Source organism: Cricetulus griseus, chromosome 3 (genome assembly GCF_003668045.3).
Source record: "Cricetulus griseus strain 17A/GY chromosome 3, alternate assembly CriGri-PICRH-1.0, whole genome shotgun sequence".
Lineage (NCBI taxonomy): Eukaryota > Metazoa > Chordata > Mammalia > Rodentia > Cricetidae > Cricetulus > Cricetulus griseus.
The window spans coordinates 129,879,374-129,900,811 of record NC_048596.1 but is presented as its reverse complement, the minus strand read 5'-3'; the positions used below and the strand labels follow the sequence as shown (position 1 = coordinate 129,900,811).

Genomic DNA, 21,438 nt, shown 5'->3' with positions numbered 1-21,438 from the left:
AGAAGTGATAAACAATGGCACTCATTCTAATCAAGGGAACAGTTAACCAAGAAAACATTACTAACACACACACACACACACACACACACACACACACACACACACACACACACACACACACGTGCGCGGGCCCATGCGTCCAATTTCATTTAAAATGTTCTACTGGAATTAAATGCACAAATTAACATAAACCCATTAATAAATAGTACAAGAATTAAATACCCCATTTTCTCCAATAGATGGATCTTCTAGGAAAAAATATAGAGACATCAGAACTAAATGACATTATCTATTAAAACACTTAAGAATACAAATTCAACACACAGCAGCACATGGAAGCTTCTCTACAACAGACCTCATCCTGTAACACAAATCTTTACAAATTCAGAAATACACAGTAACTTCATGTATCCTATCTAACCAGCAAACAATTAAAACTTAAAATTCACAACAAATAAATCTCTAGTAAAAACAGAAACTCATGAAGATTAAACAACTCATTATAGAATAACAAATGGGTCAAATCAGAAATAAAAATAACCTGGAACTAAATGAAAACACAACACAACAAAACCTCTAGGACACAGTGAAAGCAGTCCTATGAGGGTAATTTATAGCTCTAAATGCCTAGACTAATATACTGGGAACAGCACAAATAAATGACTTAATGAGGCACATCTCAAAAATTTGGAAAAACAAGAACACATCAAATCCAAATACAGTGTATTGCAAAAACTACTAAAAATCACAGCAGAAATTAATGAAATAGGAACAAACAAAACAACAAAAATACACAAATCAATGAATCTAAGAGCTGGTTCTTTAAGGAGATAAACAACATCGATAGACCCTTGGCCCAACTCACCAAAAGAAAGAGGATCCAAATTAACAAGATCAGAAATAAATAGGGAAGCATTACAATAGGCATCTATGAAATTCAGAACATTGTAAGGGTGTAATTTAAAACCTGTATCCCATTAAGTTGAAAAACCTAAAAGAAATGGATAAATTTCTAGAGTCAGCCAAACCACCAAAATCAAAGAAAGTAAACAAACCCATAGCAAGTGAGAAGATTGTAGTAGTAATAAAAAGCCTTATACCTAAAAAGTCCAGAACCGGATGATTCACAGCAAAATTCTACCAGATTTTAAACGAAGTATCTATAACCAATCCATCTTAAGCTAGTCAAAAAAAATAAACATGAGTACTGCTAGACTCCTGTGAAGCCAGTATCACTTTAATAAAAAATCAGGTAAAATTACAACAACAAAAACCCTACAGGCCAATATCTCTGATGAACATGAATTCAAAACTGCTCAATAATAAAGATGTACAGTAAAAAGATTATCTGTCATGATCTAGCTGACTTTATACCAGATTTACAGGGATGGTTAAAAACACACAGGTCAATAAATGTAATAAACTGCATAAATGGACTTAAAGACAAAAATCAGATGATCTTACCTACAGATGCAGAAAAAAACTTTGACAAATCCAGCAAGCCTTCATGATAAAAGTTTGAAAGAGAACAGGACTAGAGGGAATATACCTAAATATAATAAATGCTGTATATGAGAAAGCTAAGCCCCACATCATCCTAAATGGAAAACTTGAAGCAATACAACTGAAATCAGTAATGTGAGAGACAAGGGTTATATAAAAAAGTCAAACTATCCTTATTTGCAGATGACATGATACTATACATTAGAGTTCCTCAAAATTCTACCAGAGAAATTCTAAAAACAAACAAATTCTGCAATGTAGAAGGAAAAACAATCAACTTCACAAATCAATAGGTTATCTATACACCACCAACAAACATATAGAACATATGGCACACTCCCATGAACAATAGCCTCAATGGAAAGAAAATATCTAAGAATAAACCTAACCAAGAAAGTGACAGACTTTTACAATAAAAATTTTAAACCTTTGAAGAAAGAGATAGAGAAAAACACTAGACAATGGAAAGACATCCCATGCTCATGGATTGTTAGGGTTAATACTGTGAAAATGTCCATTCTACCAAAAGCTACTTACAAATTCAATGCTTACAATCAAATTCCCCATCTTATTCTTCACAGAAATAATAATAATAATAATAATAATAAACTATCCTAAGATTCATATAGAACCATAAAAGGGCCCAGACAGACAAAACAACCCTGAACAAAAAGAAGGAAGGAATTATCATTCCAGATCTGAAGATGATTATTACAGAGCCACAGTAATAAAAATAATACGGCACTGGCACCAAAAAAAGACATGTAGACCAACGGAACAAAACAGAAGACTGAAACATGAGTATACATAATTTCAGCCACTTGAATATTCAACAAAGAGCCAAAAGTAATACATACTGGAAAAATAATTTAATAAATGGTGCTGGGAAAACTGTATATACATGTAGAAAAATGAATTTAGACTCATGTTTATCACCTTACACAAAAACTAATTCAAATGGCTCAAAGACCTAAATATGAAACCTAAAACACTGAAACTGCTAGAAGAAATCTCTGGCAGTATCCTACAGGATAGAGGTGTGTGAAAGGACTCTACTGAACTCCCAAGAATTAACCCCAACAACTGGCACAGGGGACATCATAAAACTAAAAACTTTTGGATAGCTTAAAAAAAAAAAAAACCAATTAAGTGAGAAGGAAGGCCTCAGAATGGAATAGACTATTGGCTAGCTATACCTCTGACAGGATTAACATCCAGAATATATAAAGAACTCAAAAAGGAGCCAAAAAATTCAAAAATGGGCCTTGGATCTAAACAGAGAGTTCATTGTCCCTAGCAGTTAGGTAAACTGTTGCAGAACATTCCTTTACACTGTGTGAAGATATGTCATTATGATTGGTTTTTGAAAGACCTAAATGGACAATAGCTAGACAGGAAGTAATAAGGTGGGACTTCTGAGAACAGAGAGGGTCAGGGAAGAAAAAAGATGGGGCCACCAGTTGGACACAGAGGAAGTAAGACATGCAAAAGGAGTGGTAAAAGCCATGAGCCATGTGGCAGCACATAAATGGATAGAATGTGTTAATTTAAGTTATAAGAGCTAGTTAGAAACAAGCCTAAGCTATAGGCTGAGCTTTCATAATTAATAAGTCTCTGTGTTATTAGGGGCTTGTGCTCCCAAAAAGCACTTGCTACAGTAAATGCCAATCAAAACAACTTTGACATTTCATCATACCTCAATCAGAATGGCAAAGATCAACAAAACAATCACAACAAATGCTACAGGAGATAGAGAGTTAAGGAAAGCCTCATTCACTGTTGGTGGGATTGCACACCACTGCTTTGAAAATCAGTGTGGAGAACTCTCAGAAGGTGAAAATAATTCTATCATATAACTAATCCATACCATTCCTTGGCATATGCCCAAAGGACTTGAATTCCTATTGCACAGATAATTGCTCAGCCACGTTCACTGATGTTCTATTCACAAAAGCTAGGAAATGGAAACAAATGACAAATGGATAATGCATATGTGGTACATACATACACTACTGAACACTATTCAGCAGTGAAGAAAAATTAAATGATGAACTTTGCAGGTAAATGGCTGGAAATAGAAAAGACATATTGAGAGGAGTAATGCAGACACATTAAGACAAATATATTCACATCTTGAGGCTCCTAACTCTAAATTTTCTGATATTCAGATGTGAGTACATAGTATAGAGTAATTTCATAAATCAGAAAAGTAGAAATGGACCAATGAGAGTGAGGAGGGCAAGAATGAGGGGAATAGCAGGTACAAGTGATCTGAAGCGGTAAATGGAGGAACATGGGGCTTCTATTTAGGTATGGGGGTGGGGAGAAGGGAAAGATAGAGAAGGAACAAAGTAAAGATATCTTAAAAAGTCATAAGGAATCATGTCATAAACTATCTACCTAAAACAACTTATAATGCATATAAAGTAGATAATAAATATCCATTCACATAGTTCAAATGAAATTTCCCCATTTTTACTGACAATGCTTCCCCCACAAGAGCCATAGACTACCTAACAAAAACCCCAACACCAGGTATGAACAGCCCGCTTTTGAGTCATTGGTTGGGGTTGTCCAAGAGAGTCCCAAAAGGTTATAAACTATTCCTATTGCCCTTGGTTTTCCCCAAGAGGTAGAAGGTTAGTCCCTGATGCTGAAGATACCATGCACTTTGTACACACTACCCAGAGAACCCAAGTTGGATCTGACCTGAAAGCACCATTCAAGCTTCCAAAGAAGGAAAGAAACCAATAGTGTTACCTAGCTATGATGCCTATGAACCATAACAGCCAGCATGGCATGATAACCCTAAGGATGCAGTGCAGTAGTGGTACACATACCTTGGTGGTAACCAATAGCTCTCTAGTTGGACTTAAGACCAGCTCAACAAGAAAGGAAATCATGCCTGGTTCTGAAAATCTAGCCAACTAACTATCCAGGGCTAATGAAGCCATGCATCTTAAAGGAGAACATATGGTGACCACTTTACTAAACCATAATAATCCCTAGCTACATTCTAAATATTTATCTTCATACCCACAGATAAGTGTACCTCAACCCTCATCAAGGAGGTTTCTCAGCATAACTCCTGCTGAGTGAAAGAGGGGACAGAAAGATCGTAAGAACCAGAGGAACAGGAAGTTTGCTGTCTCCTAGAAAAGTCAAGAAGCTACACCTATGAAGTTTCACCACCATAGCTACCTAAACATAAGCTGAACAAGGACAACAACAACAGACATGATAACATGGAAGAAAAAAGTTCACTAAGCCTCAACCCTAAGCAAAAATGACAGGTGACTAAGGAATGTTTGCACGTGAAAAATCATCTTCCTAAGTAAAGAGTACACCATTTGATTATTTGATTCCAAATGGTCAGCCCTGAAAACATACATACAAGTAACAGTATAAAGACTGTGCAGGTTGTATTTAAATATTTAGGAATACACACACACACACACACACACACACACACACACACACACACACACACTATTAAAGAAAAAGAGAACATGAATTTGAATAGGAGCAAAGGGGTTGTATGTGGGAGGTAGGAAAAGAAATGGGAAATGAGGTAATTATATTATAACCTCAAAAAACTTTGTAAATACAATTACACCATTTCTCTCTTCCTTTCCTCTCTTCAACCATTTTCATGCCCACCCACCCCCCAATTCCTTTCAAATCCATGGCCTCTTATTCCTTAATTGCTACATACATGTGTGCAAAAAATAATGTAACCTGATAATGAGTCCATTTAGTTTGTGTGTGTGTGTGTGTGTGTGTGTGTGTGTGTGTGTGTGTGTGTGTGTGTGTGTTAGGGCTGACTACTTGGGATTGGGTAAACACATAAGGTGCTCATCTCTGGGGAAGATTAATTCTCACTTTCTGGGCAGTTTGGACAGTTTTTAAATTTCCTGTAGCTCTTCATACAGGGCTGAGGCTCCATACAATTTCCCCCACTTATGTTGGTATATCAACTGTTCAGGTCTTGTTTAAGCAACCATATTATTAAGATTTCATGAGTACAGCTTTCCTGTCCTGTCTAGAGAACACAATCTTACAGAAAACTTCCTGGTTCTCTGGCTCTGAATGATCTTTCCACTCTTTCTATGCTCTTAACCACTGAACCACCTCTCCGGCCCTTTGAAATAATTTATTTCATTTTTCAATATAACTTTAGGTATATGCTTAAAAATAATCTCAAATATATTTAAAAGTTTCAAGAACTGTATAGAAAATTCATTTCCCTGAGACTTAGGTAACTGGTGCTGGGTATCCCATGTTCAGTTGTTCTCTGCATTTTGGTTGGTTGTGGCTTTCTGTAATAGTCTCCATCAACTGTGAAGATCCTTGAGGGGGTGAGAGCTACACTTATCTGTAGGTACAGAACACAGTTAGGAATTATACTTGTTCATAAAAGTGGCAGTAGTAGATTCTCTTCTGAGATCTATAACCTCACTAGCTAGCCACAGGTGGTTGGCCAAATGGAAAATATCAGGCATGGTTTCCCTCCTGTTGAGCTGGCCTTAAGTCCAATTAGACACCTGTTTGTTATCACCAAGATATAAGTGCCACTACTGCACCTTTAGGAATAGCTTGCCATCCTGATCATTGTTGTGGTTCATAGGCATCACAGCTAAGTAGGACTATTGAATAGTGTATCTATTCTCTAACAATTAACATTCATGCACACCTTAAAAGAACATATGAAGCATGTCCTCAGCAAGCATGCTTTTGTGAATTATCCTAACAATATTGGGGCATTTTTACCCTCTTTTACAACATAAACCTCAAGGAACTGGGATAGATTGATCATGTGACATCTGTAGGAAAAACTTAACAGTATAAAGGGACGCAAGGGTCAGATGTCATGAGACAGAGATTTTATTTTAAATGGAATAAAAAGCCAGAATTCATTTTAATACTGGCTCTATTATTTTGTGAGCTTGGAAATGACCTTCAACTTCTCTAAGCCTAGGTATAAGAATAACACTTTCCTCTCTATCATATTGGTACACACTGGTATGCATCAAACCAAGGGCCAGGCACTTACTAAGTGCTATGTATTTTCAGTATTTAAAAGTCTAGAATGTATAAGGTACTTTCTAAACAAAATATGTAGTTTGAAAACTATAACCTCTAATAAACATATCACTATATTTCAGGAGCTATTATATAGATTTGGGGAAAAGAAAATGTTCTTATCTCTTAAGCATGGGGTGCTATAGAGAAGGTTAGAGGGACCCAGTGCCTGTCCCTTAGAATGCAGGTTTTCTGCGCTATCTTTTCTGTTAAACAATAGCCATCTGTATAATTTCAGGTATACCTGCCTAAAATGATCACAGCTGGACATATGTAATCTTAACACACTTTCACAGAAAGAAAAGATGGACAGAGCCATCCCATCCCATCTTGATAAATATAATTAATCCCCAACTGCACAAGGTCTTAGATCTTGAGGAGGACCTACAGTGAGATTGAGGAAGACTAGAGAGAGAGAGGTCTACCTGTGTAGCTATGGGGAAGCCCTCATACATACTGGGTGAAAACTTTCCAGTGTGGATGCTTTTTGGTACCCACGCTCTTGTCAGTAATCCCTTGTACATTATCTGCAAGTAAACCCAATAAACTTTTTGGTTCCCTGGGATGAACCTTGGTGAAAAAAAATTTTTTACTACATTTCGCAACTCACAAGCATCATATTTATTAGTAGTATTTTAACTATATTAGTAATTATATAATAGTTATATTATAACTATTATATTAGTAGTATTATAACTATTACTATAGTTTCATGAACTTCTGGTTGTGGAGAAACAGTCACTATGCTTTTTTAAGTATTAATTTCATTCAATATAATTGTTAAATAAACCTATTTCTATGGTTGCAACTACATAAATAGAAGAAACAAAATTTAAAATAGGATCTTTAGAAAAAAATCCCAAGTAAAAAAGTCGATGATTAATTACTGGTTGTTTGTCTCCCTCCCCCTTGGGCATAAATGAGTTCTAGGTAATCCATACATTGCTTAAGAATGTGCTGGTACTGAATAGCAAAACAAATTTAGAACAAACAGTAGAACACACATGTTTAAAAAAGTGCAAAGATGAAGAAACTCTGAGCCATCCTTGGAACCACCTTAACAATGTTTCTCATTATAAGGAGATGATAAAAATCATCATTTATTCATTTGTATTGGCTAGCCTCTCTATTACACTTGCAGGAAAAAAATTGGCACCTACAAGCAAATAATGTAAGAGCAGATTATAATTTGTTTCCAAACGGAGAAAGACATAACAGATATTTCAAAAAATGTTTGCTAGGCCTTTTCGTAACAAATCACATTTTTTTTTCTTGGACTGTCATTTCATCCAGTAATTTTTATTTTAACCATAAAAATGGTGTGCTAACATTAAGCACTGATAAGACTTTTACGTCAAAATATCAAAAGGGAGATAAGGCTGGAGATATTCCTTGTAAATAGAGAGATAGGTAAGTCATTAAGATGAGAGCTTCCAGCTGGGCGGTGGTAGTGCATGCCTTTAAACCCAGCACTAGGGAGGCAGAGGCAGGCCTGGTCTACAAAGCTACACAGAGAAACCCTGTCTCAAAAAACCAAAACCAAAATGAGAGCTTCCTACTTATCTTTGCAACAGACTGAGACCATTACAGAAGACCACAACAAATCAAAATGCAGAATTGTGTAGTCCAGTACCAAGGACACATCTACATTACAACTCTTGCACCTAAAGCTCAGGAATCGTTTGGGAAGAGTGGGCAGAAAGATTTTAAGAGCCAGAAGAACAGGGAGTTTGCTGTAACATTCTGTCTCCTAGGGATATCACACACTATACCATAAAGTCTCACCAACATGACTGCCTAAACAAGAGCTGAACAAGGACAACAATAATAGTCTACTCTAAGGTGGACGGGAGCCCAGGAAGCCTCAACTAAGGAGGACCAAACTCTAATTTATCCTCTACTCTGAGCTTTGAATCCCTAAGAGGGCAGTATCCATCTATACTCAGAAGAACCTGTGCAGTCTGTGACCTAGCTATGACATCTCCAAAGTAGCTATTTGTTAGAAAAGTTAGAACAAGGGAAGTGTTCAGTCTTGGTCCTTCCTAAAATCAAAATGCCAAAATACCACTTTTCATAAGGCAGTTACTTCTTAAGTTTTAGGTTAAAAATTCAGTGCATCAAAAACAAACAAACAAAAAACAAAACCAGGTTTGGCTAGGTAAGAAATTAAAAACATTTTAATTGGCTAAAATATAGCATCTTTATATTTTAATTCATAAATCTTTAATAACAGGTTATATACCATCATATGTTTCAATTCTACACTTTATGGTTTGAGACACTTAAAGATGAATGCTGAAAAGTTACAGAGGCTTAAATGTGAAACATTAAGTAATGGGCTCTATATCTGTTAAAGAAATAACACATCATTTTAAAATAATAGATAATACAGTGCCCCCATCCCTAAAAATGTGTTGGTTATAAGTACTGGTTAATGAAGCATCTTGAATTTGCTAGACAAATTGGAAATTTATGTCAATAGTCACTCCTTCTAATTCTATAATACACTCAAAAATTTTACATATGCTTCCTTGAAACACAACATAATTATTTAAAACCCATAAACTATTATCATGACTAAAAAGCCGTGACTTTAAATTTTTTTTCAGAATAATTAGTCTACAAAACTACAGTTTTTGGAAACACCAATGAACTGTCAATGATTGCTAGTGACTCACTTCATTTCTTCTACTATCCTAATTCTTTTCTACAAAGCGGCACCAGAATATACTCAAAGCTCTACAGGAAAGTATGAGAACTGTTACTTACAAACAGGTAAAATATTGCCCTTAATTAAAATAATCCTATCTACACATAGCTTTTCATCCCCAAATTACATCTAACAAAGGGCAATGTACTGTCTTTGTGTGGGACACATAGGAGAAACAGACTACAAATACAGCAAGATTCGGAGAGAACATTCTCTTCCTTACCATCAACTTGCTCTTAAAAGTAATACTCATTTGTTAATGCAGACACTTATGCCCAGCCCAAATAATTTCAGGACAGCATAATAATTTCTAGGAAAAATGTTTTGCAAAAATTAAATTCTACCTAAAAATAAATTATTATTTCTAAAAAGAATCTGAGTTATTATCTATATGATTCAAATAATATATTCCTGAGTTATCTACATTATGACTGGAAGTAACATCGTATCACCTCAATGAAACCTGCGCATAAATGTAAACATTTTGTTATAGCCTTACATTCAGAACCAGAGATTTCTTTTCAAAGTATCTCATAGAGTATAGTAATACAGGCAGGAATCACAGTTTGAGTCTAGAATGTTCCCCATAGGATCTGGTTTTGAGCACTTGGTTTCTAGCTGATGTAATTGATTGGGAGTCTATGGAACCTCGAAGAGGTAAGGTTGCATGGTGAAATGATAGCACTACAGGAGTGGGTCTGTGAAAGTTTATAGTCTACCTCTTGTTCTGGTCTAGTTTTGGCTGCTGTCTCACACTATGAACACAGAGGGAGCCAGTCCAGGCCCTTTGCCTTATGCCATCATGATGGACTGTACTCCCTAAAGACACTAGACAAAATAAATCTCTCCTCCCTTAGTGTGCATCTGCCAAGAATATTGTAAGTGATAAAAATAATTAATATGTTAAGCATGCAATGGAACTTGAAATTGATATACATTTGGTATTTAATATATAATGCCTTTAAACAAAGTATGGTTTTTTTTTTCATGAAGTATAACAAAGACACACAGACAGAAAACAAAGGTACATAGCTAAAGGATTTACCATAAACACTATAATTAAATTAAATACTACAAATTCTATAATTAAAATCTAAGAGCACTTCCTGATTATTTTTATAGTAATATACAATACGTCAGTATTTAGTGAGTTCCCATAACTAAGCATCTTCTCTAAAACATGTACTATCAATTACTGGAGTTATCACAGAACCTCTTTGTGGGATTTCCTAGATTAGTAATAGGCTAAGCATCTCTTCGTATGCTTTGTAAATATTTAGATTTCCCTTATGAGGTGTTTTTCCAAGTCTCTTTCCCTTTTTACACTGGCTGGTTGTCTACTGACTGAAAGAAGTACTCTGAATCTTTGGATTTGTCCCTTTTGTCTGTTAAATGTATTGAAACTATCTTCTCCACTTTAGTTTGACCGTCTAGTCTTAGTAATCTATGAAACAGGATTTATTTAATCAAATTGCCTCCCAAATGATTATAGATTAATGCTGCTGTCAGTTGTGGTCTGAAAGGATTCTTTATGTAGTGGGCAGTGGCAACTGCTAAGATTCACAACAGGTCACAGTGCTGAGAATAAATGACGGTAAATCTTCAGTCATAAATACATCTATATCACCCCTTCCAAGTCTCAAGGAACATCCAGAAGAGGGAGGGGGAAGAGCATTAAAGTTGGAGTATGTGATGGAGTGCTGTGGAACACTATCTTCCAGACATGACATAACCATTATACTCTAGAATGCACAGCAGCTGTGATTACCTGCATTACCTATCGTGTAGCGGAGGATTCCAGAGGCTCCATCCTTCCCTAAGGATTAATAAGCAGTAAAAAATAATGAGGGGGAAGGGGCTCATGTGGCTCTACCCCTCCCTGAGGAACTATTGATAGTTAATGGTTGCTGGGAGGTAAGGTCTCCATGTTCCTGTAAATAAACTTCTCACCCATGATCCTATAAGCAAACCTAATGAAATTCATTGGGTCACCAAAAGCAAAAACTTAAAGTAGAAAGGGGACAAATTGAGAAGAAATCAACAGGAGTGGGAGGGGGCAAGATATGGTAATGGGGGTGGATATTATCAAAACATACTATGTACACGTATGAAAATATAATGAAATGTATTAGGTTTAATAAATATGTAGTAGTCAAAACACCAAAAGCCTATAAAGTTTGTTAATGTTTTATAGTAACAGCTTTAATTTCCTTTGGAGAAATCTTTGCCTATAGCAGGGCCTAGTAGTACAGGGAAACTCGGGAGGCTGAGGCACAAAGATCACAAGTTCATTATCTGTCTGAACTACTGAGTGACTTTAAGAGCAGCATGGACAACTTAATAAAATACTATCTGAAAATAAGAAAGGTAAAAAGGCTGGGCGGTGGTGAAAACACACCTTTAATTCCAGCACTCAGGAGGCAGAAACAGGTGGATCTCTGTGAGTTCGAGGCCAGCCTGGTCTACAGAGCAAGTTCCAGAACAAGCTCCAAAGCTGCAGAGAAACCCTGTCTTGGAGGGAGGGAGGGAGGAAGGGAGGGAGGTAGGGAGAGGCAAAAAGTACCAGGGATCTACTTCAGTGCTAAAGTACTTGGCCTAGCATTTACAAGACCCTAGACCTACTAGCTATGGGGGACAGGGGGATATATCAAAGTTTTAGTATTCAAAAATTATCTCCATATTCTCCTACAGGAGCTTGTAACTGTTTGAATCCTTTTCCATGTTTTTGATTCCTTTTTGCTTAACTCAGTATTGTTATTTCATGGAATTAATTATTGCAAATGATTGAAAACATCTGATTCAGCTGATATCATACTCCTTCACGAAAAAAGGTCAAACCGTTAAGATCCAGCATCCAAACAAAATATAGAAAATAAAAAGCAGCAAAAAAATGTAAGAACAGTCAATATAGAGACCCAGAAATTATAAGCTTAAAGCTTAAACAGATAAATAGATGAAGCCATTACAACAATTAAGGAACCAGGGAGGTTGCTTTGTGGGAAAAGTGCTTGTTGTGCAAGGATGAGGATCTGAGTTCAGATCCACAACACTCATGTAAAAGCTGGGCATGGCAGCATACATCTGAAACCTCAGTGCTAAGGAAGCTATAGCAAACTGAGTCCGGGCCTTGCCAGATAGCCTGTCTAGTCAGAATGGCAAGCTCCAGGTTCAAAGAGACACTATCTCAAAAAAATAAGGTAGAGAGGACTACTGATGTCAACCTTAACCTTTATGCATGCACATACAAGGACAAACATACAAATACAATCATACACATACAAGTTCCAACACCCTACACAAATTTTAAAAAGATATAATTTAGTACGTTCGAAAAGATATGGACTCAGGAGTTGGTAAAGTGCTTATCTTGTAAACATGAGGACCTGAACTTGATTCCCAGCACCCAAGTAAAAGATCACGAATGGTGGCTCACATTGGTAATCCCAGTGCTGAGGAGGCAGAAAAAGTGGGTCCCTGAGGTTTGGCGGAAGTCTGGCCTAAAGGGCAAGCCCCAGGTCCCAATGAAAAACAAAGTGAAGGATGGTCCATAAGAATTGGCACCTAAGATTGAATGATGGCCTCTACACACATATATACAAGCACACACACACACATGAAAAAGCGTACAGACAAGAAACAGTAAAGAAAGTAAGGAACATGTAATAAATTCAAATAAATCACAGAAAGAAAAAAGAAACTGAGATGAGTGCTGGTACCAGTGACAATGAAGACAATTCAAATACATACCACTTGAAATTACAGGGGAAAGACTAGGATAATTGGAGTATTTAAGAAATAGTAGCCAAGCCGGGTGTTGGTGGAGCACGCCTTTAATCCCAGCACTCGGGAGGGAGAGGCAGGTGGATCTCTGTGAGTTCGAGAAACCCTGTCTCCAAAAAGCAAAAAAAAAAAAAAAAAAAGAAAGAAAGAAAGAAAAGAAATATTAGCCAAAACATTTCTGCATTTGATTTTTAAAAATTTAAGCAAAATCATCTCAAAGAAAATCATCCAAAATACACACACCATAATCAAATGACTAAAAACCCAGTAAAAGATGCCCGACGCCCCCTCCACCAACCCTTTTGAAACAATGGTCTCACTGTGTAGAGCAGGTATGCTTGAAACTCAGTAGGTACTTCAGACATCAAGCTCATAGCAATCTTCCTACCTCAGACTCCTGAGATCTGGGATTACAGATGTGTGTCACCACAACTTTCTTTTTAAGTCTTTTAAGAGGCTGGAGCGATGGCTGGATCAGTGGTTAAAAGCACTACATGATCTTGCAGAAAACACGGGTTGGGTTTGGTTGCCAAAACCCACATGGCATCTTAAAGCCATCCACAACTCAGTTCCATGGGATCTGGTAACCTCTTCTGGCCTCCCTCAGCATCAGGCACACAAGCAGTGTATTTACATATCCATAGGTAAAACACTCATACACATAAACTTTAAAAAAATTAATTAAAGCAAAAGTCTTACAAGCAGCAGCAGCAGCAGCAGCAGAAGCAGCAAGAAAAGTTGCAGTATAAAAGTACAGCCAGGTGGTAGTGGTGCACGCCTTTAATTCTAGCACTCAGGAGGCAGAGACATGTAAGTTTCAAGCCAGCCTGGTCTACAGAGTAAGCTCCCGGATAGCCAACGCTATGCAGAAAGACCCTGTCTAAAAAATAAAAACAGGCTTTCTGTCTGAAACTACACAAATTATTCCTGTAACTACTTCATAACCTATTACAGAGATAAAGAAGGATATTTTATGGCAAAAGACCCAATTCCTCATAAAAGACATAATACTAAACAGTCATATGTATCCAATAATAAAGCTTTGAAACACATGAACCAAGAAGTGAATGAGAAACATATCCATGTATTATATTAAATTACTATATCGATCAGAATGTCAGGATGTATGCTTGAAGTGTTAAAGAACACTCAAGTAACTTGACCTAATTTTCACTTTTAGAAACCTCAACTCAGACACATCCTTCTAAGCACACATTAAAACATTCACCAACATAATCCATTTTCTATGCCTTCTCATAAATATCAAAACGTTCAAATGAATTATGTCATACAATGCATATCTTGGAACACAACAGAATTAGAGCCCTGTAAAAGAAATATGTCTGGAAATTTATGTAAATATTTGGAATTAAATAGATCACAGAAAGAAGCTCACAATGGAAATGTTATAACTTACAACTCAATGTAAATAACTATGTGACACAAGGAAGACTATGAAAACACACAAGATTAAATGTGTGTTCCTACACAAGCATGCTCTGTCCTTCTCAATGTCTGCCTATTCTTAGGCCTACATTAAAACCTTTTCATGGGCTGGAGAGGTGGGTGAGCAGTAAAGCAGCTGCCTAACATGAGAGCAAGGGTCTAGGTTTAATCTCCAGTACTATAAATAAATAATCTTTCCTCAAAAAACTCTAACTTTCCTTTAATGAAAAAAAAAAAAAACAGAAGAATCTGAATTCTTCACAAACATTTCCAGAAAGAAAATAAGACCTGCATTAGCCTAATAAAAAAAAAAAAAGAATAGGAACTAGAAGGATGGCTCAGTGGCATCATAAGGACTGGCATTCGAAACCTAGTATCCATACAGCAAGCCCAGCAGCCATCACATAGTAAAAAGTCATACTCTCAGCCACCACCAAGATAAATGGGCACAAGAATGGCTACATTCCTACAGGAGGTTCATATCACTCTATTCTGAGCAGTCAGTAAACAAAATACAAGAGAAAATTTACATTTAAAGATTTACAACTACCCGGGTTTACATTTAAATGAGAACTGGACTTTATTATTATCACCCCAATGCCTGTAAGAAACTGAAGGACACTGCTTCATTTGCAGTAACAAGCATTTCCTCTCTTGTTTTTTAGATCACCAGCTAGCACTGAATGGGCTGTTCTGCAGTCAGGCTATAAGGAGAGAAATAATATGCAGTTAAAGAACTGATATGCCTATAACATAAAAACCAATTCTTTCAGCCATTTAATTATTTAAAAAAAGTTTAGGACTGTTAAGCAGCAAAAATATTCTCTTTAAGATAGGATCTCATTATGTAGACAATACTAGCAAGCATCTTGCAATCCTCTTCCCTCAGTTTCCTTAGTGGTAGAATTAAAGTGTGCCACTATGACTAGGTACAAAAAGAGTCCCTGAAATGTCAAAGAAAAAAAAAAAAAAAAACAGCCCCACAATTAACAAGCCTTCCCCCAAGACTATGTGTTTATCAGGTTCAATCCCTATTAAATATTTCAAAATTACTTATTTTTAAATAATCTAGTATTAATACAATTTATGTGTCTTTTACCTTAAATAAAAAGTGAAATTCAGATGAGGTTTTACTCATGAAAACATCTGAGGACCACACATCTTACTTGCTTATTCTAACCCTAGCCTAGACCAATGCAATCAAAATAAATTAGTTCGTAACTTTGTAAACATAGGCTCAGAGAAGGCAGCAACTTCAAAGCCACACAAAACAATCCTCTAAACAGCCCCTAAAATGTGTTCTCTTTTCTTTTTCTCTCTGACCTTCATTTCTTCTGAGGCATGGCTAGACTTCCTTTGACTTATTACTTGAAAATCTTTCCTTTGACTATTTAATTCATGTCCTCTAACCTTATTTTTCCTTTTCCTATTTATTATCACAGGAAACAGGATGTTCTACTGAAGACGGATGTTCAAATGAAAATCAATATGCAATAACATTTTGCATGAATTACATGAGATGAAAAGTTTAAGGTTATCTTAGGGAAGCCAGATAAAATATAAAAAAGCTTGACAATATATGTTCAATATTACACATTCCAATGGGACCTTACAAATTTTCTCAATAAATTTAAACTAATCACCAAGATAAACTCTATAATTATTGTCATTCAAGGTCACAAAAATAGCTTGATTTTTCAGTAAATGTTTCACTACAGTTACATTTCATAATATGGTAAACAGAAAAATATCTTACTAGACATTAACTACTCTTACATTTGATCCTTGCAGAGAATTCTTCTTTGTTTCTTTTCCACAAGATACAATTCCTTAAGGACGAAAAAAGGAAAAAGAAAGGAACTGGGTTATTATTCTTGACTCTTAGAGAATTAAACATGTTTTATTATTACAAAATTCTAATACTTAATACCATTCTTGGTAGATAACTCCAAAAATATTTGCTGAATGATGCAAAGTTCAATTGGCAAAAGGCATTTGCTTTACTTAGCTAAAAAAAATGCCAGCTAATAAAGTGTATCTAATGTCACACCCATTTTTTTTCAGGAAATATTGCTTCAATGCTCAGTAATAATTGTAGTATGTGATTCAAAACTGGACTCCTAGACCTATTTTCCTATTCTTTACATAATATGGTATTTTTATATTAACTTCACTGTGTGTACAGCCTATTGAACTCATTAACTGCAATAAAAAACAAACTAGTTTAAAAGAGTAAATGTTCTGTATTATGTTTTTAAAAAGAAAACACACTAGAGGCCATGATTTGCATCATCCTAAGATTTGTCTGTGCTCCTATACAAGATGTATACCTCTACCTTCACCACTATCTTCTAAAGTAAATTTAAAAATAAGATAATGAACATACAAGGACAAAAATCACTTTTAACGATTCAGCTCAATTAAGAAAACCAACCAATATTCTACATACATAAAGAACATCTAGGTCTTGACATTGTTGCCTGGAGACAGTAGTGGGTCTTTTGGGTTAAAGAGAAAAATGTCTAAATCATACAGTTTAATGAAATGATACAAAAGTGGATGCTTAGGTAATTTAACTAATTCCCAAGTAAATCTACTTTATCTTATGAAAATGGATCATGTCTCTGCAGAAATCAAGTGTTAAGAATCTAACCCAACAGTTTTAATTGTTGTGAGGTCATGACTTTTGTTTCTGTTTTGAAAGGGACACATCCTTTATAGGAATCACACAAACTGCCAAATACTGTTTTTACATTAGCAAATTAACTATTAAGCACTCAGCCATTAAAAGACACACAAAGCCTCTTTTTCTTGGTAAAGGTAATAAGAAGCTTGTTTTGAAATGATGCTTTGAGCTTTTAGCCTAATTTTATTAAAAAACAGAAAATAAATAAGTTAGTATTTGCTTGGTGTGTCATAGTGGACATGTTTACCAACTTCTTTCAAGGTAAGTAAATGATTAAATAGAAATTTAATAGATCATGGTAAATATACTTCTATAAAAACTTGCTCCTCAATCTTATAAACTGTTATTAGTCATGCTTGATGATCTTCTCAAATAATTTTCAAAAGACAATATTAAGAATAAAGTTTCCTAATTCTTTTATCATGATCGATAATAAAACATACTTTCAAAAATCTAACTTCAAACTTTAATTTAGTGGCGTAGACAATTATAGAATATCTGACTCCCAAACTCACTGCCTCATCTGGCTGAGAATAAGATATCCTGCACTGCTGGGCATTGGTGGTACACGCCTTTAATCCCAGCACTCAGTAGGCAGAGGCAGGCGGATCTCTGTGAGTTCGAGGCCAGCCTGGTCTCCAGAGCGAGTGCCAGGATAGACTCCAAAGCTACAAAGAGAAACCCTGTCGCAAAAAAACAAAAAGGATATCCTGCATCTCTGTAGTTGCTAGCACTACTTCCTCTGCTATCTATTTATCTATATTGCCCCTAACTGGGACTATACACTGCCTGAACTATTAAGCTCTTCCAGGAAATGACATTCCCCTTTGTCTTCTATAGTGATCAAATAAATGTTCAGTTCAATATCACCAGTCAAGCCATTCCTGGCTATCATCACTCAAAATGAGTAAAAATATTAGTTTTCCAAGTATAAACCTCTTCTATTATACTGATAATGCATTTTGTGTTTGTTTTGTTTTTCAAGACTAGGTTTCTCTGTGTAACAGTCCTGGCTGTCCTGGAACTCACTTTTGTAGAGCAGGCTGGCCTGGAACTCATGGAGATCCGTCTGCCTCTCCCTCCTGAACACTGTAATTAAAGGCATGTACCAACACTGCCGGGCTACTGATATGCATTTTAAAAGATCTATGTACACCACTCACTTTTTTATATCTTCAATATCTAGTCAATATCTGGCACATAATTCAAAACAATTCAGAATATAGTTACTGGGACTCTAATATATTCCACACATTTTCTAAGTTCTAATGATATATCCCTACCTTTATTTCTCACCTCAAAGAACTTAAATCCTGGTGAGAAAGAACTTAACACAAGGAATAAATGTGGTAGCTTAATGGAAAACCATTAATAAGAAAAAGGTAGCAGGGAAGGAAGAACTGTTGGAGGGAAGGAATTGAAATTACAGAAAGGACATTCAGGGAAGGCCTAATACAACACTGCAACACAGTGAAGTGTTATGATAAAACAGTACACTAATTACTTGGCATATATTAACTGATAAAGGACCAAAAAAGTCGTCAGTGTCCTATTTTTATCCTCAAGAGGAAATAAAAAAATAAAGAAGCAACTCCTAAAGACATACAAGTAAAGTGGTGAAATCAGGTCAATATCAAGGAACAAGTTCATCTGCTGTGTAAAATCACATTTACAATAACAAGTGAAAAATTTTAAGCTATAGAAGACAATATAGGTTAATAACATGAAAGGAAATGACACTGTATTATAAAGAAATAAATATGATCTCTGTTATTTATTCCTGACTCTTAGCCCAAAGTTTCACTTCTTAGGATCTCTAGAGCAGTGGTTCTCAACTTCTGAGTTGCAACCCTTTTGGGGGTCAAATTACCCTGTCACAGGGATCCAATCTCAGATATCCTGCATATCAGATATTGACATTGTGATTCATAACAGTAGCAAAATTACAGTTATGAAGTAGCAACAGAAACAATTTTATGGTTGGGGGTCACCACAACATGAGGAACTATACAAAAGGGTAACAGCATTAGGAAGGTTGAGAACCACTAAGCTAAAGTGATAAATGATCTTTATGAAAATGAGATAGCTGGTGACTGGAGAGGGAGAGGGAGTCCCCTAGATAGCTTCCGGATGTGATTGGACTCACAAACAAGACTAAATCATGATTAGAATGATCATAAAATATACTCCAATCTGATTTTCTCCCATCATACCAATATCTGAGTAGAAAAAGACTAAAAGGTGAGTTGGTCAATATCTGGCCAACAGCTAAAGATGTAATAAATCATACCTAAGTAATAAACCCTCTAAAGATCCCAGGCCAGCCTGCTGGATACACTGGGGGTGTGGAGGACAGCATGTCCAGAGAGCTCCCTATGCCTGTCCACACACCTTACTCTCTGCACGTCCTCTCTGACACTTCATCTGTATACTCTGCACAACTCTTCACAACACCCATCACAGACTTGCACCCAATTCAAATATCCAAAATCAGAAACATTTTAATCACTGACATGATTCCAGAAGCAGAAAATTCTTCAAACATGAGAAGTATATTAAGAACAACATAGTATCAATAAATTTGACAACTTAAAAGAAAATTCCTTGAAACATAAATTATCACACAGACACCAAACTGTAGTAATAACCTCAAGTTTAATAAAAAGTTAAAATCATAATCAAAAGGCTTTTACCACAGAGAAAATTCCAGGTCCAAACAAGCCCACTAGTGGATTCTTTAAACATCTAAACATTTAATGTTAATCTTATAAAATCTCTCTTAGGAAAGAAATAGGAAATAGGTCTTCAATATGTTGAAGATCAGCATAAATACCTCATATAAAAATGAAGCAAAGAGACAGAAGAAAAAGAAAGTATATACTAATATTACTGATGTGTACATATGCAAAGGTTCTATAAAAAAAATTACCAGGTCAAATCCATCAATATATAAAAAGGAACATAATACAAGTGAGGTTTGTCTCAAGGACATAAGGTTGGTTCAGTCATCAAAAACATAACTCACTACATTAACATCTAGGGAAAAATCCATTCATTTAATTTTAATGAATATATTGAAAGCTATTCATAACAAAACACCCACTCATAAAGACAGGAGAGGAAATCTCAGCAAACTAGGGATGAAGGGGTTACTTCTTCAATCCAGAAAGGGCACCTATAGAAAACCTACAACTATACCATCCTTGAAGGCAGAAATAGAGCTCCTTCTTTAAGATTAACAACAAAACAGTGATGCCCACTCTCATCATATCTAATCACCATTGGGAGGGGAGCGGATCCTAATCACTGCAATAGTGCAAGGAAAACATACCCAGACTGTAAAATAGCTTCTTCACATACCTTACATGACAACATATACAGAAAATGCTAAAAGATTATAATAAAGTAACTAAAACTAAAAAGTGAGTCTTGCAAGAGTAAGATACAAATCCAAAATTAGCATTTTTATATTCTAATAATGGAAAACACAAAATTCAAAAATTGTTTAAGATTTATTTTTATTATATATATATATGTGTGTGTGTGTGTCTGTCTGTCTGTCTGTCTGTCTGTCTGTCTGTCTGTATGTATGTATGTATGTGCATGTAAGCAAAGGTGCCAGTAGAGGCCAGAGGCTACTGGAGCTAGAATTATGAGCATTTATGAGCCACTGAGTATGGGGCTGAGAACCCAACTTGAATCGTCTGCAAAAACAATTATGTGCTCTTAACCTCTGAACCATCTTTCAAGGCCCAACATTTTAAATTTTAAAATGTCATTTATTTTGTCCTCAAAAGCATAATATATGTAAAGACAAATTTAGCAACACATGTGCATGACTAACATGGTGAATACTAAGAAATGCTAAAAGAAAAAGGAAAATCTAAAATAAATGGAGATGCCATGCTCATTCATCTGAACCTCAATACTCATGATACAGTCTCCCCAAATTACCTACAGATTTAGCATAGTTGCATTCAAACTTCCAGCAAACATTCTTACAAAAAACTGACATGGGCAGGGAGGTAGTAACAGAGGCAGGTGGCTTTCCATGAGTTCAAGGCCAGCCTTGAGTTCCAGGATAGCCAGGGCTACACAAAGAAAAGTGCGCGTGCGTGCGTGCGTGCGTGCGTGCGTGCGTGCGTGCGTGCGTGCGTGTTGGGGGAGCAGGGTGGGAGAACTGATCACTGCCATAATAGTACACACCTTTAATCACAGCACTTGGGGGGCA

At 36.0% G+C, this 21,438-nt stretch overlaps 1 protein-coding gene across 3 annotated transcripts in view; it reads right to left on the bottom strand.

The window, feature by feature from the left end:
* The window catches only part of Mef2a (myocyte enhancer factor 2A), a 132,353-nt gene that overhangs the window by 92,071 nt on the left and 18,844 nt on the right, over window positions 1–21,438 (bottom strand). For 2 of the 3 annotated variants that reach the window (XM_027408111.2, XM_027408112.2), the window contains exon 2: window positions 16,298–16,350. The exons of the other annotated variant lie outside the window; for it this stretch is intronic. The gene's annotated coding sequence lies outside the window, so the exon portion shown is untranslated. The remainder of the gene's footprint in view (window positions 1–16,297; window positions 16,351–21,438) is intronic. 3 annotated transcript variants of the gene reach the window in all.